At 36.8% G+C, this 27,286-nt stretch overlaps 1 protein-coding gene across 2 annotated transcripts in view; it reads left to right on the forward strand.

Moving 5' to 3' along the window:
• Nucleotides 1–5,432: 5,432 nt before the first annotated feature.
• The window catches only part of LOC106872486 (uncharacterized), a 62,238-nt gene continuing 40,384 nt past the window's right edge, over nt 5,433–27,286 (forward strand). For both annotated transcript variants that reach the window (XM_089351478.1, XM_089351477.1), the window contains exon 1: nt 5,433–5,564. The gene's annotated coding sequence lies outside the window, so the exon portion shown is untranslated. The remainder of the gene's footprint in view (nt 5,565–27,286) is intronic.

Consider the following 27,286-nt stretch of genomic DNA (forward strand, 5'->3'; position numbering starts at 1 on the left):
AGGAAAACGATAATTACCCCCATCAAAAAAATTCTAACGAACAACTTACTCAATGGGAGGGGGAAGGCCACCCAGGGGCAACCAAGGAATCTCACAGTTCCCGAGCCACCCTACTCACCAAGAATACCATGTCAAGTGCTTTTCTCTCCTTTGTACTCCCCTAGGCGCCAACTTAGAGTGGGCCTACACACTCGGGAATAATAATTGGCAAGAAATGGAAATGGAATTGAAAGAAGAAAAAACTCACGATAATCATAACCCTTTCTTACTCTCGGCACAAGGCCTGGAATTTGGGCGAAGAGGGACCAGTCGATTACATCGACCCCAGTGTTTCATTGGTACTTACTTTATTGACCCCAAAAGGATGAAAGGCAAAGTCGACCCTCGGCTGAATTTGAATTCAGAACGTAAAGACGAAAGACATACCGCTAAGCATTTTGCCCGGCGTGCTAACGATTCTACCAGCTCGCCGCCTTTTTCATAATCCTTTCTACTATAGGCACAAGGCCTGAAATTGGAGGTAGGAGGATAGTCGATTAATTCGACCCCAGTACTCAACTGGTACTTAATTTATCGACCCCGAAAGGATAAAAAGGCAAAGTCTACCTCGGCGGAATTCGAACTCAGAACGTAGCGGTAGACGGAAATACCGCTAAGCATTTCGCCCGGCGTGCTAACGATTCTGACAGCTTGCCGGCTTTTTCATAATATTAATAATACTAATAATTAATGTTAGTTCAAATTTTGGCACAAGGCCAGCATTTTTTGGGGTGGGGATAAGTCGATTACAGAGACTCCCACACTCAACTCAACTGGTATTTATTTTATCGACCCTGAAAGAATGAAAGACAAAGTCGACCTCGGCAGAATTTGAACTCAGAATGTGAAGACGGTCGAAATGCCGCTAAGCATTTTGTCCGGTGTGCTAACGATTTTGCCTAATGATAATAATAACACACACACACACACACACGCGCATTGACATACCCCGCTTTTACATACACACACATATATTCACACAGAGTTGACACGCTCTTTGATTTATTTTTCAGCGTACAATTTTCATCATCCCACTACCAAATATAACATCACCCCTTCCTTATTCATCTATCACTCCTTCCTTTCTGATTCATAAACACAAGAGTATTATTATAGTAGATTATCTCGGTAAGCATGGGAGCTATGAAAAAAATACAAAGCTCATCAACACCACCGGATCATTCTACACATCTGTGTAATTTTTCGCGCAATTCCACCCAGCCGTTTGAGCGTGAATACCAACACAAGAAAATATACAAGAAAGAATCGCCCATATCAAATTTATATGTATAGGTATATATATATATATATATATATATATATATATATATATATATAAAGATATATATATGTATATATATATATATATAAAGATATATATATGTATATATATATATATATATATATATATATATATAGAGAGAGAGAGAGAGAGAGAGCGAGAGAGAGAGAGAGAGAGAGAGAGAGAGAGAGAGAGAGAAGAGAGAGAGAGAGCTTTTCTGCTGCAGTCACAGGTTTTGAAATTTTTTAATTAAGTGAAAATTTTCAAATTCGGCATATCTGCAGCTCCACGTGAGCTAGAAATTCTGGAAGTATCGGCTGGTGAGACATAAGGGCAAGACATACTGTTTGATTAGGCTGAGTTTCGGGCTGAATTTTGCTCCAAAGAAATTGGCAACAGTGCTCAAATCTATCCCGAGAAAAGGTAGACAAGGTAAAAAAAAAAAGGCCACCAATTCTAATATACTTTTTTATTCTAGGCACAAGGCCCACAATTTTGGGGAAGTGGGGGGGGGGCAATCAATTAGATCGACCCCAGTACGCAACTGGTACTTAATTTATCGACCCCAAAAGGATGAAAGGCAAAGTCGACCTCGTCTGAACTTAGAACGTAAAGACAGACGAAATACCGCTGAGCATTTCGGCTGGCGTACTAACGTTTCCACCAGCTCGTCGCCTTCACCAATTCTAATATAGACAACAACCTGGTAGACGAGAGCTCATTGGTCATAGGTCACTTAAAGAAGTGACCACCGAAACCACCGGAGCCAATGGTTGGAGGAGCTGCACTGGGATATATCTCTCGATGGTTCACTGCGTACCGGGTTAAATGACGATATGAAGGGAAATTAAGACGGGCACTGCGGATGAAGTTGTACGTATCCTGAGCGAGATATTTCCTAGAGCAGGGCCCTGTGGACGAATTGCTGATGGACAACGGCATCGCATTTCGCTCGGAGATGCTGAATGAAATGTTCAATAAGTGGAATGTGCACCGCTTCTTCAGATCGGCATACAGGTCGAGTGGAAATGAGATCGTGGAAAGACAACACCATCGCGCGATCAAGGCCATGGCGGAGAGGGAATGCATCTCACCACTGGAAGCGGTATTTTGGTACATGTCACCCCGATCAGGACAGGCCGAAGAGTCCGTGTCACACAGAGCGATATTCATGTATGAATGGCGACACTCGTGTACAGCATCACAACACCTTGTGGAAGAGAGAGAGAGAGAGAGAGAGAGAGAAAGCCTATTTTCGCGCAGGTGGGAAATAAAGTCTATGTCAAGCTCTCAAAGACACGCTGCATATCTCAGTGGAACAGAGGGACAATGACGGCTGTTAATTCCAAAAATAAAGTCTCTGTGGATGGAATGCAGCGTCATGTCTTGGATGTTCGTAGAATTGTCGCTTCGTCGAGCGACGAAGGTGGCGGAGAGGAAGCTAGCGGTGCTCCATCCATGGGGAAATCCCGACGAGTGAGACGTCCGCCAAGGTACATGGCAGATTTCAGCATGGAGTGAAATGGGGAGGTGATCTTTGAGATCAGAGGGGTATGTGGAGATGAGGGGAACCAAGAGGAAAAGGTCAGTGACGTCAATGGCTGAGGAGCCCTACTAGAAGAGGAAGAGTGAGCGAGGTCAAGTGGACGAAAGTAAGACCCGCGTGGGCTTCTTTGGCTTCGGATGTAGATGTAAGAGCTGGAGAGGGAGTATGCCGTAGGTTCTAGCGATAGGTTAATGCACTTTTCGTATTTAACCCAATTAGACAGTCAACACAGAGAGGAAACCTGAGAGACAAGTGAATCGCACTTCGTTCCTCGTATTACAGACGAAGAGATGTGTTGCAGTGTTGCGTGTAATGAATGACAGAGCATATATGAACCAAAAGGTTACGCAGGGTCCCGTCTGAAAAAGAAGGGAGAAGTGCAGTAACGTAGCTGGTGATGGTGGTGGTGGCAAGCACAATTAGATCTGCTATATCAGCCAGTATGGGCTGGTGGGGTCACTGAGGGATGAGAGTGTAAAGCACAAGAGCTTACCCCGAGCGCATACGCTTAAGCTACGCTTCTGGCAAAGTTTTCAAAATTTGTGAAACCGCAGGGTCAAATTCGAGGAGACAGAAGTAAGGCGGGATTGTGCAGAGCAAAGATGAGATGGCTGCATGGTGTCTACCTCTCTCTCCACCTATCTGTCTATACATACATACATACATACATACATACATACGTACGTACGCACACACACACACCACGTTCAAGATATATAAAAGAGTGAAATAATATAACGACAAAGTTATTTTTTGAAAATGTATCGTCAGTGAAAGTTTTATCTATCTATCTATCTATCTATCTATCTATCTATCTATCTATCTACCTGTCTGTCTATTTATCTGCCTGTCTGTCTATTTATCTGCCTGTCTGTCTATCTATCTATCTATCTATCTATCTATCTATCTATCTGTCTGTCTTTACACACACACACACACCAGCTTTGTATAACCTTCTCGTCTCCGGTCTCTTATGTATATACCACTTGTACATACAACTACAAACTAATACCCCTTGGTCGAAATCAGAGATACGCTTGTCTTAGCAATTAATCTCCGTTTATATATAGGCGTTTATATATATATATATATATATATATATATATATATATATATATATATATATATATATATATATATATATATATATATATATATATATATATATATATATATATATATATATATATATATATATATATATATATATATATATATATATATATATATATATATATATATATATATATATATATATATATATATATATATATATATATATATATATATATATATATATATATATATATATATATATATATATATATATATATATATATATATATATATATATAGGCGTTTATATATAGGAGTAGCTGTGTGGTAAGTAGCTTGCTTACCAGCCACATGGTTCCGGGTTCAGTCCCACAGCATGGCACCTTGGGCAAGTGTCTTCTACTACAGCCTCGGGCCGACCAAAGCCTTGTGAGTAAATTTGGTAGACGGAAACTGAAAGAAGCCCATCGTATATGTGTGTGTGTGTTTGTCCCCCCTGCCCGCAACATAGCTTGACAACCGATGCTGATGTGTTTACGTCTAAGTAACTTAGCGGTTCGGCAAAAGGTACCGATAGAATAAGTAAGTACTAGGCGAACAAAGAATAAGTCCTGGGATCGATTTGTTCGACTAAAGGCGGTGCTCCAGCATGGCCGCAGTCAGTCAAATGACTGAAACAAGTAAAAGAATAAAAGAAGAAAGAATCAGTGTGTGTGTGTGAAGGAGTGGGGGAGAGGAAGAGTTTTACAAAAACAAACATAAAAAGAAAATTAGAAAGGGGAGAGTTTGTTTTTATTTAACATTGAGTTGGCTTTGAATAGAAGCATTCTAGCTATGGCCAGTTCGTTTTATTTTCGGGTTTAGTTTATCATCCAGGACTATTATTATGTAATAATTCCCTTCGAGAATGTTTGAAGGAAATTTGTGTGCTATTCCTCTCAGGCCGACCGATCACGAAGTGGCCCTCTATTTAATTTAGACTGCTCGTTCATCTTTTTCTTTGTTATGTAATAAGTAATAAAAACTAGAGTCCATGTGGACGCTCGACCCACTGGAAATAATAATTACATGTCACTCAGATTAAGTCCTACTCTTATTAGAAAGGGAGGACTTATTAAAATTATGTAGCTCTTAGATGTGCTTCTGATGAAACGTCATTGATCAACAAGTCTGCAGGATCAGGACGCCTGGGACTAAACATTATGAACCTACACGCGTTCACGTACGACCTGCTAGAAATAGAAGTTTATACTTCGTTTAAAAAAAGCGAAGCACTTTACCTGTGTTACACTGAGTGTCAGAAAAAAAACTGAATGGTTATAGCTAAAATGCCTTTAATAATAGTTTTGTTGGGTCAGACTTGAACTAAACAATAACAAACAAACAAAAATGCACCTCAGCCCGCTCTACCAACAAGTTACCGATCTATTTCCATCATTGAAAACAGCAGCCGCAGTTCCAGTACCACGCAATGTACTCCACGACATACGCATGCGCACAACCGATCGCACTTAACTTCGAGCGTCGTTGCATTCTACTTTATTTCGCTTCCAGCCATCCATAGGGTGGCGGCTATGCTTTTATTTTCGGCCTTATCTTTTAGTTACGGGTCTCCTCGGAACTTCTAATATCTTCATCTTCGTAAGTAACTATTTTATTTCCCCCTGGTTTTGTTTGTTTGTTAGTTCCTTTCTCTTTTTCTTTCTCTAATTATCTTGATGAATCGGGGCTTTCGTCTGTCACATTTCGATCTTCTCACTTCGTCCTTTAGATCAATTTTGATCATCTTTCCGTTTTTTTCTCCTTCATCCAATAATACACGTAATCGAGCATATCCTCCATTTCTCTCTTTTAATTTATCTATCTATCTATCTATCTATCTATTCGAAAGAAATAATCCCTGACAGAGAAAGATAGAGATCTTTTTCTGTCAAGGATTATGTTTCTTTCTTCATATACTGCTTTCTTTAATATCCTGTAAACATCGCTGTCTTAATTCACACACAGATCGATAGAGAGATAGATTGATTGATAGATAGATAGATAGATGGATAGATAGATAGATAGAAAGAGAGAGAGAGAGAGAGAGAGAGACTCCTGCATAAAAGTACTAAAAAACACCAGAGAATCGCAGAAAAGTACAAAAGAGAAAAAAAAACCTCTCATTCAAAATATAATATTTGTTATCAGAAAAGCGTCACATCTTTTAATGATTTGATGTGTGACCCTAATAAAATCACGCTCCACTTTATTTGTCAATACACATGTCCCTTTTAACTGTTTCCTTAATTTTTCCTCTCCCTTTCTTTCTCCCGCTACTTCTCTAATGATTTTTAGTTTTTCTCTCTCACATATCTGTCCTTTTTCCACCTCACCTTTACTCACTCCGTTCGTCATATCTGTTTCCATTTGAACTGTCTCCCTTTCAAACCTCTCGCCCTTCAACTTTCGATATTTTACTCAATTCCTATGTATTTCTTGTGTCAATACCTTATGATCCAACATCTCCCCTGTAATATGTCTCCTTCTAGGTTATATTTTAGCCACAACACTTCACATACCAACCACTTCTGATATTTTCTACACACGCACCAAGACGTAGCCGAGATATAAAGAACAAAAAGGCACTCTATAGAAATATAATACCATCTGGAAAATGCAATAACTATTGCGCATTTTACCTCTTTGAATTGTATATCTATGTAGAATCTATCATAGAAATTTTAACGAATCAGTGTTCCAATGGTTCGATTCAACAGAATTACTCACTAAAGGCCACCTGACAGGCTCCAGCCGATTCTTTTCACCCACAAAAAACTTGAGAACCCGAAGAATTGTGCCTCTGGATCGTTCCCGCAACCTTGTGATTATGAAGAGAATATCATGATCTCCTAATAGTAATGTGTGTGTGCTGTTTACCTCTGATCGGCTTATGATCATAGCCATTTCGGCCGTGGTCGTATCGTGTTTTTGGTGCTTCCCAGAAAGTAGTTTTTACCTTGTCAATAGCAGGTGTTTTCCTACAACATGGAAAATATTGGATAAGGAGCGATAAATAGAAGTGTCTGGTAGGTGCTAATAAAGCATCTATCAAACGTGATATTCTTATGATTATTGCTGGATCCACTAAATATTTTGTGATTATATTCGTGATTAATGTCAATAATGCGTGGATATTAAGAATATACGTAAGTATATCGAATGTTAAGAGTTAGACTGATTAACAGCAAATAGATATAATTACTTTTCTGCAAAATTATGGCTTTTTCAACGCATTCGATTTTTGTCCCGGTTGTGGTGAGGCTATATATAAACTTACGGTATATCTACACCGTGCAGATGGATACCTATTATCACAAGAAATTAGCACTTTTCCCACTCGATCCTAAATGGCATGACTTTGCGTGAGTGCAAGTGTCTTTTATAACATGGGCCGTTTCGATCCTAAATGGCATGAGTGCCAGTGTCTTTTTATAACATGGGCCGCTTATTAACTTGTGAGGGAATTTCGTAAATGAGAATCGTGCGAAAGCCGTCGTATGTGTGTATGTATGCACGCATGTATGTATGAATGTTTGTGTGCGCTCGCGCGCAGTGAGACTCTCACTGCTTCACTGCCGGTATTTGTTTGTCTCGGTAACTTCCGTGATTCAGTAATAAGAGACTTAAAAGTGAGTACTAAGGTTGATTTGATCAACTAAATCTGTCGTAGTGTTTTCGCTCAATAAACACTCACAACGCCCGGTCTGGGAATCGAAACCGCGATCCTATGACCGCGAGTCCGCTGCCCTAACCACTGGGCCATTGCGCCTCCTAGGAATGTAGTATCAAATAACGAATCGTTTTACTTTTAACATCTTTTCAGTTTAAAGTACTTCGACGAACATTCAATCAGATACTTTGAAATTCAAATCAGAATCTGTATGAAAAGTAAAAGTGGATTCTTTAGTCGTAAGAAGTAGCAATATATTAATTTAAAAAAAAAATTTCTGACTTGATAAAAAGTTACCTAATCGTACCAAATATCGGTGAAGGTAAAGAATACGCACACCCGATGTTTAGGGTTAGAGTTACGCCAAAAACGGGTGGTGAGCGTCTTCTTTATCTCCGCTCCAAATATCAACAATACTTACCCTTGTCTTTGTGATTGGAACTGTACTTAACTATCCATTTTACATCCATTCACCGCACCCCTCCACCCCCCCAAAAAAACCACCGAAAAGGCAGTGATTCCATCTGTCCTGTGCATACAATACATTTTTAAAGGCGTGCCTGAGTGCTAAGAAGTTTGCTTCCCAACCACATGGTTTCGCGTTTGGTCCCATTGCGTGGGGCCTTGTAATTTAAATTAGTAGACAGAAACTGAACGAAGCGCGTCGTGCGTGTGTCTTTGTGTCTGTGTTTGTCCCCCACCACCGCTCGACAGACAACGAGTGTTGGTGTATTTATGTCCCTATCACCTAGTGATTCGGCAAAAGAGACTGATAGAATAAGTAACAGGCTTTTAAAAAAATAACTTTTGAGATCAGTTCGCTCGACTAAAATTCCTCAAGTCGCAATCCCTGGCCGCAGTCAGATAACTGAAATAAGTAAAAGATGAAGATAAAAAATGTAGTCTTTCTTGAGTTTTTCCATGAATGTAAATTCATTTTAAAAGCATTGTAAAAATTAATCAAGATTTTTTTAACAAATCTACATCAAAATATAGTTTGAAAATGAGCAAGACACACAAATTTAGTGAAATTCCAACAGGCTTCTGTGCACATTAACTGTGATTTATAAAATTATGAAAGGAATGGAAGTCCGCATGTTCCTCTCCTTTCTTCAAACAGTACAAGTGTTTTTCATTACGTTAGTCAAAGATAAACTAATATCAATGCCACAGAGTACATGTAAAAATTAGAATAAAACATGAGAGATTGTTTATACGATATTTAATTATACCATCTTACATGTATTACATTGACAAAAAATAATTATTTGTTATATCATCATCATCATCGTCATCATTTGTTACTTAGTGTAAATTGCATAATTGAAATATATTATCAAGTCTTCAGAAACTGGATTGTTGAACTTTTTTGGCAGAAACAGCCTTCCAAGAGGTATGGTTACTTCTTTCAATAATCCAACAATTTAGTAATGTTCTGTATAAAGGTTTCTGAAGATTTGGCAATGTTTTCATTATGTAATTTACAGTTTTTTGGTTTATGAAATGTACATAAGATGGTGTAACTAAATGTCTTTTGCATATATATATATATATATATATATATATATATATAATCATCATCGTAATTATGTTGTCCATGCTGGCATGGGTTGGACGGTTTGGCCAGGGCTGTCAAGCTGGAAGGCTTGCACTAAACTCCAGTCTGTTTTGGCATGGTTTCTACAGCTGGATGCCCTTCCTAGTACCAACCACTCCAAGAGTGTAATGGGTGCCTTTACGTGCCACTGGCATGGGTGCCATTATCATGACACTGGTATCTGCCATGACTGTGGTTTTACTTGGTTTGATGGGTCTTCTCAAGCATGACATAATGCCAAATGGACTTGGCCATTGCCTCTGTGAGGTCCAAAGTTCAGAGATCATGCTTCACCACCTCATCCCATGTCTTCCTGGGTCTACCTCTACCACAGGCTCCCTCCACAATTAGAATTTGGCACTTCTTTACTGTCTTCGTCCATATGCATCACATGACCATACCAGTGCATTCATCTCTCTTGCACACCATATCTGATACCCCTTATGCCTAAGTTTGCTCTCAAGATGCTTACACTCTATTGAACATGCACACTGACATTACACATCCAGCAAAGCATACTGGCTTCATTTCTTTCAAGACTATGCATGTCCTTGGCTGTCTCAGCCCATGTTTCACCACCATGTAGCATAGCTGTTCGCACATAGGTATCATACAATCTGCCTTTCACTCTGAGAAGAGGCTCTTTGTTGCCAGCAGAGGCAGGAGCTCTCTAAACTTTGCCCAGCTTAATCTTATTCTCACAGCTAAGGTCTCAGAACATCCACCTCCATTACTAACTTGAACACTTAAGTAATGGAAGTTATCTACTACCTCTAGCTTACTCACCTGGCAGTTGATGGAGTCTATTTTCTGTACATTTTTTGGTGTTTATTGTACATGTCCATCTACCACACAAAAGCTACTTTTCCTGTTAACCTTCTTCTGATATTGCTGCACATTTTATGTGTCCGAAACTTACACCGAGCGCATCTTATAGAGTTACTACCTACACCTTTTCTACAGATCAAGCAGGGCCATCTACCTGAAGGGACTTGTGATTTGTCTGCCTTCCTACTTATTAAAACTTTGGTTTTTGCTACGTTAAAGACAAAGATAAGAAATGTAGTCTTTCTTGAGTTTTTCCATGAATGTAAATTCATTTTAGAAGCATTGTAAAAATTAATCAAGATTTTTTTAACAAATCTACATCAAAATATAGTTTGAAAATGAGCAAGACACTAGACCTTGCTTCCATACCTGGAACTTCTGTAGTTCTGGTAGTGAGTTAGCTATAAGAATAAGGTCATCAGTATAGAGGAACTCCCAGGGACAGCCTGTCTTAAGTTTGTCTTCTAGGCCACCACTGGCTGGAATGGAGATAACACACCTCCAACGAAATCATTTGTTCTCAACAATATGTCTATCCTTTTGGCTGCGTTTTGATCGTTATAAAAACAAGAACTCCGTAAGCTAAAGGCAGTCACTGAGAGCTACCAACAGTGAGTGTGAACATTATTATTGCACTTCCTTCATTTCATTAAACACTTCATTCATATATTTATATACATATACACTACATTTATATATTACCTTTAATAAATTAGCCTTCATAAAGTTCACCTTCAAAATGCCACAACGAGTCAGAGTACTTTCTCGCCAACCTCCGACAATCTCTCTCTACTCCAGCTGACAGTTTTTTGTACTTTTTCGTGACGGAAAATACACCTTTTGTGGCAGTTATAATGAAATTGCTTTCTTATATCAGAGTAACAAGGTGTTTCAATAGAACATCTTTACCCCCGGGAATTACTGGGTACACCAGTTAGTACATATATATATATATATATATATATATATATATATATATATATATATATATATATATATATATGTGTGTGTGTGTGTGTGTGTATATACATGTATATATATATATATATATATATATATATATGTATGTATGTATGTATGTATGTATGTATGTATGTATATATATATATGTATATGTATATGCACCACCTTTAGTCGACCAAATTGACCCCAGGACTTATTCTTTGCAAGCCTAGTACTTATCTTATCAGTCTCTTTTGCTGAACCACTAAGTTATGGACTTAAACGCATTAGCATTGGTTGTCAAGCAATGTTGGGGTGACAAACACAGACACACAAACATATACACACACATACATATATATATGATGGGCCTTTTTCAGTTTCTGTCTACCAGATCCACTCACAAGGTTTTTGGTCAGCCCGAGGCTATAGTAGAAGACACTTGCCCAAGGTGCTACGCAATGGGACTGAACCCGGAACCATGTGGTTCGTAAGCAAGCTACTTTGTAGGCTATTGCTTTATTGCCACTTGAAAATTTTTAATTTATTTTGAAATAAATGTTTTACACAAACAATTCTATTTTGAAATTAAACACAATTACTTCAAGAAAGTATCAAGTCTGTGGGCTGCATGCGGCCCACAGCCCTCAAGTTATCCAGCCCTGAGTTAAGCAAATGAATGAAGTTTAAATATAGAAGATTTCATCATATGGTGTTATCTATGTTAGTATTTCATCATATTGTGTTTTATGAAATAAGTTAGTATTTCATCATATCGTGTTATGTACAATAGCCTAGTATTTCATCATATTGTGTTATTATATTTTATTATATTATGCTATTATCTGCTGTGTGGAGCCTTACATGACAAAGAACTGGCCATTTCCCGTTCCTGTTGTAAAAGGCAACCAAAACAGGTTTTTAGAATTTTTTCTTCTATCTTTTATCTTTTACTTTAAGCTATTATTAGACTGCAGCCATGCTTGGGCACTACCTTGAAGGGCTTGGTCGAACAAATTGACCCCAGTACTTACTCTAGTTATCAAGCAGTGGTAGGGACAGACGCAAACACAAAGTACGCAGAATACTCTGTAAAGTGGTTGGTGTTAGGAAGGGCGTCCACCCATAGAAACCACGACAAAACAGACAATTGGAGCCTGGTCAGCTCCTGTTAAATTGTCCAACTTATGCTAGCTTAGAAAATGGACATTAAGTGGATGGTATTTATGATTTTTCTTAAAGTCTGGTACTCATTCTATCCAATCTATTTTGCTGTTATGAGGATGTAAACAAACCAACACCAATTGCCAGGCAGTGGGTGGGGTACAAACACAGACATAAACACACACACACACACATCATCATCATTGTTGTCATCATCATCGTCACAACCACCACCACCACCATCGCCACCATCACCACCACCACCACCATTTAATGTCTGTTTTCCATGCTGGCATGGGTTGGATGGTTTGACAGGAGTTGGCAAACCAGAAGACTGCACCAAGCTGCACTGTTTTGACATGGGTTTTAATGACTGGTTGTCCGTCCTTCCTATCACCAACTGCTTCACAGAATGGACTGGGTGCTTTTCATGTGACACCAGCACTGGTGAGGTCTATTTTGACATAACGGGCTTCCATAGTTTTCATTTACCATATTCATTCACATGGCATTGATTGCTATGGAACTATAGTAGAAGATACTTGCCCAAGGTGCTGTGGAGTGAGATTGAACCTATGATTGCAAAGTGAGATCCTTTTTACCTGTATATATATTTTTATCAACATATCTTATCTCTCTTTTACTCTTTTACTTGTTTCAGTCATTTGACTGTGGCCATGCTGGAGCACCGCCTTTTAGTCGAGCTCATCGACCCCAGGACTTATTCTTTGTAAGCCTAGTACTTATTCTATCGTTCTCTTTTGCCGAACCGCTTAGTTACAGGGATGAAAACACACCAGCATCGGTTGTCAAGCGATGTTGGGTGGGGACAAACACACATATATGTATACATATACATATATACGACGGGCTTCTTTCAGTTTCCGTCTATCAAATCCACTCACAAGCCTTTGGTCGGCCCAAGGCTATAGTAGAAGACACTTGCCCAAGGTGCCACGCAGTGGGACTGAACCCGGAACCATGTGGTTGGTAAGCAAGCTACTTACCACACAGCCACTCCTCTGCATATTTTTTGTAGGTTTCTTCTTAGACTATGTTTTGTTGTGGTATTATCCTTTACTACTGAATGGTAATAATTTCAGTCGATTTTATATTTTGATATTTTTCATCTGATGAAGATAATCTGTAAATGATTATGGAAACATATAATGACATACGCTATGTGTTATCAATATTTATTTAATACACTATATGTATTTGTCTGCACACTTCGTTCTTTTTTTATCTTGTTTGCAAGCTTCTTTTTGTGAATTCATGTGTTTGAAACAAATTTATTAATGTCTAGGGAGATACATTATGTCAATATAATTAACACACTGGTTCAATTCTGAGAAGGCTGCAAGAAGCAGCAAAAGAGCTTTGACAAACAAAAACAAAACAGTCGATATTTAATAGATGAGTGGAATTGAACCAGTGTGTGTGTGTTAATTATATTGGCATAATGACTTTCCCTGTATACACTTATTCGACTATTAATTATGCTACTTTGTTTATTCCACTATATTATGTTATCGTTTATATTCAATTTACTGAGAGATTTCATGTACACACATGTATTTCTCGCTTTAAGAAGAACAAAAAAAAAAGGTAGGGAAGAAAGAATTCAAAATTCTAAATTGAAAATTCATAAGGTCAAGGTGTGTTGGTGCCTTTTTGATGTGTATACATGAAATATCGTTCTTCAAGAACTTTTGCAGTGAATATGCACAATAATTCACTGTGGAGTGGTTCATGATAAGAAAGGCATCCAGCCATAGAAACTTAGCCAAAACAGACTATAGAACCTGGTGCAGCCCCTGACCTGGTCAGTTCCTGTCAAGCCATCCAATCCATGCCAGCATGGAAAAGGGATGTTAAATGATGATGATGATGAACGCTTGTTATGTATGATGGCAGCTTTTGCATTTAAAAAAACTGCTGTTCTTTGAAATTCTTTAGAAAATGGAACTTGTTTATAAGGTCATGTACCCATGTGTAAATATGCATATATTTTGGTAGTTTTTGAATACATATACATGCACAACATTTGTGAGAGTAGGTAGAGAATTTATTGTAGAATAAATTCTATAATAGGCATAAGTGTGGCTAAGTGGCAAGAAGCTTGCTTCCAAACCACAGTTCTGAGTTCAGTTCCACTGTGTGGCACCGCCTTGGGCAAGTGTCTTCTACTATAGTGTTGGGCTGACCAAAGCCTTGTGAGTGGATTTGGTAGACAGAAACTGAAAGAAGCCTGTTGTATATATATATATATATATATATATATATATATATATATATATATATATATGTGTTTATGTGTGTGTGTGTGTGTGTGTGTGTGTGTGTGTGTGTGTGTGTGTCTGTGTTTGTACCTCCATCATGGGATTTTACCAACAGAACTGCATCTTCTATTTCAGGATAACCTTATTGTATGGAGTGCACACAGAAAGTTATATCCAATAAAATAATATAAGCATTTAAAAACCTACTATAAAATACAATAAAATTACTTGCAAAAATATTAGAAAAGATATATATAACTTACCTGTTATTAGTCTGTGGGGAAACAAGATATTTTTAATCAACACTACACGTGTTTCTGCGCCGGTGGGGTGTTTATCAAGGCTATACCTAATACATAAATCCACCAGTGCGTCCTCAGGCTATTTACATATTATAAGACACATTAAATAGAAAAATAAGAATATGAATAAAAATATAATAAAGATATATAAATTACAAATATATTTTTAAAAATTAAAAAATTAAGAAAATTTTAAAAATTGAATATTAAAAAAATTAACACTTAAAAGTACATTACCGATATAAATAGAAAATGCTAAACCTAAGGAAGCCCTCAACGACTATATTATAAACACATCAAATCCTACAACCGATCTATATTAACATTATGGGAATTAATAATTAAGTGTAAGATTTACCTCTATCTATATAAGTATAAATTACCATTTTTTATGCCAAACGTAAGTTAATAGTATTTAAAAAGATTATTTAGTAAAAATCTCTATATACGTTATAAATTTATTGAATAAAACTAATAAAAAACAAGAAAAACCTAGTAAAAAAGTTAAGAAAGGAAGAATACTTATCAACATAATGTTTAATCCTCATTCCTGTGCAAAGGACTGCTCCCTCTGTCATGTATTATGGGAATAACATAGATAAAATAAAATAGTCTGAAAAATTCTCTAATATTAGAGAGGTTGAATTCGAGGGGAGATGATAATTAGATACTCTTAAATATAGCTGTAATTGGATTTTTTTATATAGTGTTTAAAATTTAGAGATTTATGTTAGATTAAATGTGGCCTGTCTATTCCTTTTAAGGTAATATTTTAAAATAAATTCTTGGTTCCTGGTATATCCATATCTACTACTACTATAAAATTCTATTATAACTGCATTTAACTATCTTCCTCATAATTGTTTAAGAGATTGCATCCTGGGTGGTGGAGTTATAATTTTATGTAGTTTTAATTTTATTATACTTAAAGTTATTTTTATGTCAGCATTTTATTCCTCTCTCTTCAATACTGGAGTATTTTCATAAACTCTATTGTGCATAATAAGCACATTTTATTACCTATACTATATGACTTCACTCTACAAATGATATTCCAATTAAGGGTGTATTCTATTTTATTAGATTTCAACTCCCATATGTATTTACTTAGACCTGTCGAATTTATTAATTTGAGATTTTTGAAGGACTGGTAATGCTGGGATATTCTTTTAATTTCATTTGCTGTGGATCCTATATATTCTTTCTTCATCTTATTAGAGATTACTGTGCATTTATAAATTATGTTGTCTAGGTTGCAATTATTATTAGGCCTACATTTGGATTTGTCTTTACATGTGCATTTATCTAAAATACGGTTATGTTTTTTGTTTGTTATATTTCTTCCATAGCTATTGTTACTATTAGTTAAATTGTTATTATAGAATTTGTTTAATTTGACATTGTTTGTATATATATATATATATATATATATATATATATATATATATATATAATGGACAAGCCAGTTTAAACTAGTTGATCAGGACCTATTTTTCGAAAGTCATCACTGGTGATGAAGGCTGGTGTGACAGAATTAGATGTGGAAGAGGTGAAGAGAAAATGGGGATGGCCAGTTTAAGCTGAACCCTTTATGGACGGGAAACCTAAGGTAACCCCATAAACTGGCCTTCCCCATTTTTAGTATATCCTGATCTACATCTTAGAGTGTGCTTTTTCTTTCAGATTTATGTTTTCTACAAATGATATATAATATATATATATATATATCCACACATATGAGCATGCATTCATACATACATACATACGTACATACACACACATACATACATGCCCTCACATCTATACACATACATACAGCTTTCAATAGGAATTTCACTAACTGTTCACTCAGATCTTTTGCATGAGCTCACCAATAAAACTGGAAATTTACACACAAAATACAATGAACTTATAATAAAAGAAATTAAATAGGAGCAATAAAAATACAGTAATACCTCACTTTATGAGGACCTGCTTTACGAGACCCTGGCTTTATTAGTTTTATTTTATAATAAATATGAAGAGACTAAGCAGTCATTTTGTGTATGTGGCAACATTGGTTCTGACACGTCTACACAGCAACGGAGTAAAATGAAGGCATAAAATTTTATTGCTACTATGGTAAATTATTGCTCTGCTTTATAAGTTTTCACTTTATGTGCAGTTTCTGGGAATAAATTAACATGTATATCAAGGCATTACTGTAGATGGAAAAAAGTTCTCAACAATATAAATGATAAGGGTTATAAATTAGTGCAATGTTATTAGCAGTTAAAATAAGCTCGTGCCATGTTTGGACTAATAAACAAGCCATTAACAGTGTTTTGTCATGGAGAAAATTCGTTTATTATGCCAAATGTGAACTGGTAATAACATTGCATTTATACATATCACTGCTTAGTACTCCTACGTCATAATTATAAATTAGTGAACTAAATGTAGTCCTTTTAGACTAAGCCCTCTCATTTTAGCATTAAAGTTCATAAGCATAGCTTTTTTGAAAACTGATATATTAGACTGATTAGCTCCTCTAAGTCTGATATTAGTCATATTTCTAAGAACGGGCTGCATAATATAATCCCGAAAGTAAAAGGTTGTATAAAAGTATCCTTTTGGAATAATTTGGATGAGGTAATACAATGATTTGTTGTTAGAAACATGCAGAAAACTTCTTACACATGCTGTCTCTGAGCAGATAGTTTTATACAAGGGAGATAATCATTTCCCCATAATATTTGGTGGGATTAGATCTTTGAATTTGTAATTATGGAATAAGAGAAAAGAGGCCTAGAATATTTCGTTTTTGTATTTGGTTTGCATGTCTTGATGTGAACCCATGCAGTGAAACAAATTTTGTTGTATCTCAGGATGGTCAATAATAATAATAATATTAAATACACTAATTCTACTTCACTTCTTTATTATTATTAGCCAATTTGCTAACATTTAATCAATTAGCTAATCACTTGTTTGCTTAATTGTTTAGCCAATCAATCAATCAATCAATCAGTTAGGGCTCGTCAGAATCTTTTCGTTGCTATTCATGACCTCATCAATCACATCTGTTGTTGGTCTGCTTTACGTATATTTTTGTTGTTGTGGTTATTATGGAGTTCTTAAAATTTCTATTCAGTGGTAATTGTGAATAGCACTATTTCATTCTGTTTTGAAATCATCAGCATGGCGTAACTCGAAGTATTAAACATTTTTTTAAATAAGACATTCCTAATAGAATGGAAAATACTGTCCAGAAGAAATTCATGGAAGTGTGTGTTTTTTTAAAACTTTTATTGTACAGTTTGCCATTAATAGCTGTTATACATCCATACTCCTATATTCTTGAATAAAACTCCTGTTTCCTCTAGAAAGGTTTCTTCTTTAACAGACAGGGATATAGACAATTTCGGTAGCTAGAATACACTAATCTTATTCCAAGATCATTATTGGTCAGGAAAATTCAAATCTGATAATTTTGATATCACTACAGGCTCATCTGATTTAGTGCAAGTAACAGATTTAGAAGGCTTAATCCTCTTATATATATTAAATAGAAATATTCTGGATTTAGGTAGGAGTTTGTTCCATGCTGATTCTCTTTTTAAAACTTTCAATTAATCTTTATCTGACTTAGAATGATTTAGGAAATCTCACATTAATGTTCATGGATATAAGTATGTATATATGCTGAAAAAAATATGCAGCCTCACAGTATAGTCACCCCAACATCGCTTGACAACCGATGCTAATGTGTTTACATCCCCATAACTTAGCGGTTCAGTAAAAGAAACTGATAGAATAAGAACTAGGCTTACAAAGAATAAGACCTGAAGTCAATTTGCTTGACTAAAAGTGGTGCTCCAGCATGGCTACAGTGAAATGACTGAAACAAATAAAAGGATATAAATGCATATTTGTGCACATAAACACCTATGCAAAATTTTTCACAGGTGTGTATGTGCATCATTAATTTCTTTTGCTGCTGCTCTTGCCAAAATTCATCAGTGATAGTCTGAAATAAGTTTTAATCCAACCTGGTGTGTGTATGTGTGTGTTTATTAATGTCTGTTTTCATGTTGAATTATTTATAAAAACAAATCAACAATAAACTGAATAAGTACTCAACACCTTTTGGTAGAGTACATATTTATTAACTCTTACAAACAAAAAGCTGACAGTGACTGTAAAGTTTCAGCTTGCTTGCCATCATCAGACTGTAGATGTATGTATATGGAGAGAGGGAGTGACTGGCAGACAGACAGACATAGATTCTGTGAGTGAGTGAGTGTGTGTGTGTGTGCGCGTGCGTGTACGCGCGCGCGCGTGTACAGATCCAGGTTTCCTCATTAAGTTGCCCTCCTTTCAATTTCCTATGAAGCAGTCGCTAATCCTTCATTGAAAATCTTATCTAGGCTTTAATCTCCTTTGAAGCTCATTACATAGGTTCAACTATTATCATATCAATGACTTACATGCATAGTTATATAAACATCATCTGTATAGCTGTCTCTCTTGTCTACTAGGCAGCTAATAACAGTACAGTACCTGAAGTGAATATTTAATCCATTTGAACTCTGTCTTTCTCTCTCTTTCTCTCTATTTCTCTGTCTGTCTATGTCTTTCTTCTCTCACTCTCTCTTTTCCTTCATATCGTTCTTTTACTCTATCTCTCATGTAAAACTCAGCATTTACTCTTTAAACCAGAGAAGTAATATGAAAATTTTGATTATTTCTCAATACCCACATATAATCAAACTAAAGACGACGAGGTAGTATTTTAAAGTCATGTATCAGTCGCATTATTTTATACTTGATCTTAACTGAAAAACTGTGGTGCAACTTATTACATGGAGCAAAGCTAAAACCATGAAGGAAAAAGTTTTGTAGCAAGCTTTAACATTAGATTAGGGATGCAACTTCATCATGAGTGCAGCTTATACGAGGTGGTACCCCAAAGTAACTGGAAACATTTACTGTGGGACAAGCCTGTTGTAGTTCAGGTTTCTGCCACTAGATGTGATCCCCAGGCATCAGTCTGGCATCATTGTATGAAATTGTACTGCCACATAATGCATCTATATTTTGCAGTGTTTCTCCCCTGTTTGTCAACTTTTGAGATGAAACGATGAAATGGTGTGCTTCTGTGAAATTTTGTTTTCTGCTGGGGAAAACAGCAGCTGAAACAAGTGTCATGCTTCAAACAGCTTACAAGATCACTGCCATGGGAACATAGACTAATCACCACCAGTTGTTAAGTGATGTAGGGAGACAAATACAAGACATACATACATACATACATACATACATATATTTTTCTATTAATATTTAGTAGAAGCACACTCTGTTAAATGGTTGGCATTAGGAAGGGCATCCAGCTGTAGAAACCATGCCACAGCAGACAGTTGGAATCTGGACTACTCCCTGCTAGCCAGATCCATGCCAAGCTGTCCAACCAATGCAAGCATGGAAAGTGAATGTTAAACAATGATGATGATATATTTATATAGCATTGTTGGCATAAGCGTTGATTAAATGTCAACCATTTAAAGTTAGTTTCACTGGTGGGCATAGATTCTGTTTATAGGTCAGTAAATCTATATATTAGTTTGGTTTAAGTAGAACCTGTGAGTGGCATCAAAAGTGCAAGAATAATATAAGAATATACTTGGAATGAATGGACAAAGAAATGATTGCAATCTATCTCTGGGTTTAATTAGAATTTCTTAGAATAATATTGCTTAATATGACATGTTTCTGAAGAAACATATATACATATACATGTATATATCTGTGTGTGTGTGTGTGTATTATATATATTATACTTGTATTATATATATATCTAATATTATAAATAATAAATACACACACATAATGCATGTATATATTATATAGTATTATATAAATTATGTAGGCTTAGGAGTGGCTGTGTGGTAAGTAGCTTGCTTACGAACCACATGGTTCTGGGTTCAGTCCCACTGCGTGGCACCTTGGGCAAGTGTCTTCTACTATAGTCTCGGGCTGACCAAAGCCTTGTGAGTGGATTTGGTAGACGGAAACTGAAAGAAGCTCGTCGTATATATGTATATATCTAAGTATGATGTGTGTGTATATATGTTTGTGTGTCTGTGTTTGTCCCCCCCCCCCCACATCGCTTGACAACTGATGTTGGTGTATTTACGTCTCTGTAACTTAGCGGTTCGGCAAAAAAGACCGATAGAATAAGTACTGGGCTTAAAAAGAATAAGTCCTGGGGATGATTTGCTCGACTAAAGGCGGTGCTCCAGCATGGCCACAGTCTAATGACTGAAACAAGTAAAAGAGTAAAAGAGTATATGCATGTGTGTATATTTATAGACACATATGTATATATGTATATGTATATACATATATAAAGGTAATGATGCATACACAACACACAACACATGTACGCATGCGTACTTAATGTATGAGTATATATATATATATAATGTGTTTATATATATATGTATATATGTTGGGGACACATAAAAGGTATCCAGCTGTAGAAGGGCATTCAGCCATAGAAACCAAGCCAAAACAGACTGGTACCTGGTGTAGCTCTTCACCTTACCAACTTCATTCAAATCATCTTACCCATGCTAGACCGTTGACTAATCATTAGTTCCTCTGCCCTTTATAGCCAGGATAATAAAACAGCATTAATTTAATTAAATTTAAGTGGTAATATCTAGAATGAATAAAGTTCAACTCAATCTTTCATTGCCTAATATAACAGCTTTCACTTAATTAAGCATAGATTAAACATTAATTAAATAATCAATGATAGATAAACCCATGTTTATCTATCTACTCTTTGGTCAATGCTTGCTTCCTTCAGTTCTGTAACTGATGAAATCTTTGACGATCTTGCTTCCAATTAATTAACAGGATATTCTCATATGTGATCTATTGAATTAAGACTGAGGCTTACAATAAACCATTCTGAAATTTTTATCTTGTATCTTGTACTTGTGGTGGTGGCAGTGGTGGGGGCAGGTGGTGGCAGTAGCAGGTAGTGGCTGGTGGTGGTGGTGGTGGTGGTGGTAGCGGCGGTGGTCGTGGTAGTGGTGCTGGTATATTTGACGTCACAAACAAGGGGGGAAAAAGTTTTGAATAGAAAAGTGAGAGTGTAAGTATTTATATGTTAATCAGTTTTAGAGTTGCAGACATGACTTACTGTTTGTAAAATAAAATATTTTGTGGTGATCAACCATTGGTTAGTAAATGGATCAGCTGAAAAATAATTATAAAAAAAAAAAATACAAAAAAAATTTTTAAGACATTAACGAAAGGGGAAAGGTATGGTGAGAGCTCAATCTGTGCGTGAGTGTGTGCGCGCACGCACACACATACTTCACTTCCATCAATAGCAAGTTTTTCACCAGGGATACCCTGGATTTTTCTCAGCTACTGTATTTCCCCGAAAAAATGACCTACTCCGAAAATAAGCCCTACCATGATTTTTCAGGATGTTTTTAATATAAGCCCTAGCCCTAGTCAAAAATGCATCAAAAATAAGACCTAGTTAAAAATGCATCAGCTTGTTGGCAAGACCATGTTATGTCTGCAAGATAAACCAACTACCGCAGCTTGGCTAAAGTCTGCGCTAAGTTGATGCATGCACAAAGTTGACGCCCTTGGCTTGACTGCCTTGTCCCCTAGGCAAGATGAGAGCAAAAATAAAGAGTTATTCTGTGGAGTACAAGAAAGGAATTGTGGAAAAGTCATATAACAAGAAACAGTGAAACATGGACTGCTGAGGACATGCGTAGGCTTGCAAGAAATGAAGCTAGTATGATCCACTGGTTGTGTAATGTCAGTATGTTATAAATGTTATAAATTGATTTGTTACCTTGAGATTATCTGTTCATGCAGTTGTTAAGTGGTGGTCATGGGACAATAAACAATACAAACATACCTGCACCTATATGTTCATATTTCTGTCTATTTATCTCTCTGTATATCTATATATCTTTCGATTATTCTCTCATTAGTGAATGTGATACAAATGGTAAGTGGGGCATAGAGTGTACATACTAAATTTCCATGTTTTTTTGTTTATGTTCAATGTTCTGTACTAATGGTGATATTTATTGTTATCTATCGCTCATCAAATTTCTATCAATACAAATTTGTACGTTTCCATGTTATGATCATGATGTCATTGAATCATGTCTCTGTCACAGTGAAGTAATTCATCTCTTCATGGTTTTCCATCTTATTATTGTTGTTTTTGATTTGCCTGGGTGATTTGGAGTTCCAGACCTTCTTTAGTTTGTGACAGCTTGTCCATGCTTGTGCCTTCTTGATCTTTATGTCTGCTTCTGAACTGCTCACCCAACCACTTAAGTACTTGAAGCTTTCGGCAATATTCAGTTTGGAACCGCTCAAAGCAAACAGTCGAATCATTGCTATTATATGGCAGTGAAACATGGAGACTGACAAAGAAATTATCAAACGGGCTAAATGGATGCTACACAAGGATGCTGCGAATGACCCTAAATGTGAAATGGTAGCAACATACGACAAATGAATGCCTTTATGGAGACCTGTTGAAAGTTAGTGAGGAGATCAGGCAAAGACAGCTGCAACTATCTCTGGTCACTGTGTATGCCACCCTGATCTGGAAGCATCCAAATTAGTCTTGTGAAACCAACTTCAGGTTAATGTAAGAAGCAGAAAATGTTGTCACACTTACATCAACAACTTGATGTAGATACTGGCCTGGAATGTATCCAGGGCTTTGAGGCAGTGATGTTGGACCTAGAAGTGTGGCGAGTGGACTTCGTTGCTGTGGTCCAAATTGAAAACAAGCCATAATAATAATAAAATTATTGTTGTAGTACAGCTATTCATATATCCTTATGAGTTTAGGTTATGAAGCTGTGAACATGTACATAAGGTTAAGTCTCTGCCTTGGATCTTCATGAGAAGCTATGAATTTTTTTTCTTTTTTGAGGCCTTCATCTGTGGTTAATGATCGTGAATGAAGGTCCTAGTTGTTTGCTCCACCAGAAAAGTATCGTCTGTGGCTATCTCTCCAGTATAGGCTGCTCAATAGAATCCAGTTCTGGATAGTATGGTGCGGAGAACAGGTTGTTGCCCATGCAACATGACCCATCCCCACCACCACTCCATGTCATTGATGGATCCAAAGAAACAACATGGCCATTTCAATTTGGTACCAGCATCACAGGAATTGCTAGAATGAGGTTGTAGACAATGTCAAACTGTCTTGAGCTCCAGCTCCTGGTTTTTGTTCAGAGTTTATTCCTAAAGTTTTTCCAATGGCTGGGTATGGCTGCAAGCAGTTTGGGATTTGGAATCAGGGTTTTCCTCCCTCTAGATGGATTGTTCCCCCAATCCCAAGTTAATGAGGTCTATGAACTTTTTAAGGTCTTATGTATGAGCACGTTTATTACAAAAGGTCTTGTGTATGAACATGTTTATTGTTGGCACTCCGTCGCTTACGACATCGAGGGTTCCGGTTGATCCAATCAGCGGAACAGCCTGCTCATGAAATTAACATGCAAGTGGCTGAGCACTCCACAGACACATGTACCCTTAACATAGTTCTCGGGGGATATTCAGTGTGACATAATGTGACAAGGCTGGCTCTTTGAATTACAGGCACAACAGAAACAAGAAGTAAGAGTGAGAGAAAGTTGTGGTGAAAGAGTACAGCAGGGTTCGCCACCATCCCCTGCTGGAGCCTCGTAGAGCTTTAGGTGTTTTCACTCACTAAACACTCACAACGCCCGGTCTGGGAATCGAAACTGTGATCTTATGACCGCGAGTCCGCTGCCCTAACCACCAGGCCATTGCGCCTCCACTACATGTTTATTAAAAACTGAATAAACAGACCAAAAGGTCATTTGACTCACCTCACATGCACACCAAAAACTTATTGCAGCAGTTATTTATGATTTAAATTATGCAAAAGAGTTAAGTAACATCGGAAGCTATGCTTTGCATGCCATATATTTCAGTTTGCCTGGTTATTTTCCTCATCTTAGCATTCATTGTACCATTGACTTTTATTCATTGGGAATCTTATTTAGTGTGACTCTATTATATTTAAACTAGTTTTTACATGATCTTAATTTAGAGATTGCTATGCTATACATAAAATAGGTTATAAAATAATATGAGTCAATGTTTTCTTTGTCTCTCTCATGAAATATACATAATAAGAAAATGTTATGCTTTACTCATCATCATCATTAGTCATCATTATCATCATTATATGTTTGCTTTTCACGCTAGTATAGCTTGGACAGTTCATCACCATCTCAGTCAGCTCTTATTCAGAATCACTGTCTTCTTATGCATGGTTTGGGGATCACATTTCTGTACATTTTATTTGAGCATGGCATTTACGGTTAACTGCCCTTCCTAAAACCAGCCACTGTGCAGTGTGTGTTACAGGTACATTTTTATCTTGGCACCTACACTAGAGAGGTTGTCATGTCCTTGAACAGTGGTTCTCAACCAGGGCTCGTATAAGATTTTGTTGTTGAAATTTATCTGCAATAAATTGGTTATACTTCTACAACACACAAAATATTTTAACAATTTAACATAGGCGCAGGAGTGGCTGTGTGGTAAGTAGCTTGCTTACCAACTACATGGTTCCAGGTTCAGTCCCACTGCGTGGCATCTTGGGCAAGTGTCTTCTACTATAGCCTCGGGCCGACCAAAGCCTTGTGAGTGGATATGCTAGACGGAAACTGAAAGAAGCCCGTCGTATATATGTATATATATGTGTGTGTGTTTGTGTGTCTCTGTTTGTCCCCCTAGCATTGCTTGACAACCGATGCTGGTGTGTTTATGTCCCCGTCACTTAGCAGTTCGGGAAAAGAGATTGATAGAATAAGTACTAGGCTTACAAAAAATAAGTCCTGGGGTCGATTTGCTCAACTAAAGGCGGTGCTCCAGCATGGCCGCAGTCAAATGACTGAAACAAGTAAAAGAGTATCGAATGGCTGGGGGGGGGGGGGGGGGTCCATCTGAGTAAAATAGGAATAAAAGCGAGTCCAAAGGTAAAAAATGGTTAAGAAATACTATGCTTGACAAAATAAAAGCTAAAGGGTCCTCTCAGCCTTACAATGTGTCCAGTTGTTCAATAACCACTTTATAGAGCTTACTTGGTCCATTTTACAGTGTTACCATCACTTGTGAAGCTGCCCTCTACTCTGCAAGCAAAAGAGTTCTCACTGCTCAATGTTATCTCCATTTATTCAGAGCAATGTGACCATAACATATAGAGAGGCAATGTTGAGATTACTTAGCCCTGAACAAACATTAAAAAATTAAAGATAACCAGGTCGTAATGTCTATGAAAAATCTATTTCGGATTTGAATGAGCACAAATATTTCATTTTTTTTTTTTTTGACAGTGATAATGTAGTAGGTATAGGGGTAAGTAGTAACAAGGCATACTGTTAACACATTTATTGACTGTTACAGATGTCAAAAAGATCAATGAAACAGCTGTTGAAAATGCAGTAAAAAATGTTATGTATATAAGTGCAGGATTGGCTGTGTGGTAAATAACTTGCTTACCAACCACATGATTCCGGGTTCAGTCCCACTGTGTGGCATCTTGGGCAACTGTCTTCTACTATAGCCTCAGGACGACCAAAGCCTTGTCAGTGAATTTGGTAGACGAAAACTGAAAGAAGCCCGTCGTATATATGTAGAACTGTTCTTTTCAAACTGGAGCGAACACGTTACAATGAAGTAGAGAAATTTGAAAAGACAACATGAAACCGGTTATTTCTCAAAATACAATGTTTATATACCAAAAAGATTTTATAACATTTTTCTGGCATAATTTAAATATATACTTTAACCATGTAACACAAGCCTTCTGTAGTTTTTTCACTCTTATTATCTTTTATATATATATATATATATATATATATATATATATGCATTATGTGTGTGTGTGTGTGTATATATGTTTGTGTCTGTGTTTGTCCCCCCACCATCGCTTGACAACTGATGCTGGTGTGTTTATGTCCCCGTAACTTAGCGGTTCAGCAAAAGAGACTGATAGAATAAGTATTAGGCTTGCAAAGAATAAGTCCTGGGGGTCGATTTGTTCGACTAAAGGCAGTGCTTCAGCAGGGCTGCAGTCAAATGACTGAAACAAGTAAAGAATATATGTCACTGGAAAATGACAGCACAAAAACAAGTCAATGTTTTAGGACTGCATATAAAATTATACTCCAATGTGGGTTCACACATGGATGTTTTATGATATTGAACTGGAAAAAATGCATGGCCTTAACTAAGGATGCATTTGTTATGCTCATAGTTGATGTACAGATATTGTACATCACATAAGGAACCCAAATGCAAAAGGCTGGTAAAATTTATAATTTCCAATCAATCTAAAATATTTATTATAACTAATGAGTCTACTGCTTAAATTACAAAACTGTTCTAGTAATATGCTTAAGCCACCACAAAGTCCAGTCTGTGTTGAAATGTGGTGAGTTGTGTGTCTCAGAGAT

This window comes from Octopus bimaculoides, chromosome 4 (genome assembly GCF_046866305.1).
Source record: "Octopus bimaculoides isolate indiv1 chromosome 4, ASM4686630v1, whole genome shotgun sequence".
Classification (NCBI taxonomy): Eukaryota; Metazoa; Mollusca; class Cephalopoda; order Octopoda; family Octopodidae; genus Octopus; species Octopus bimaculoides.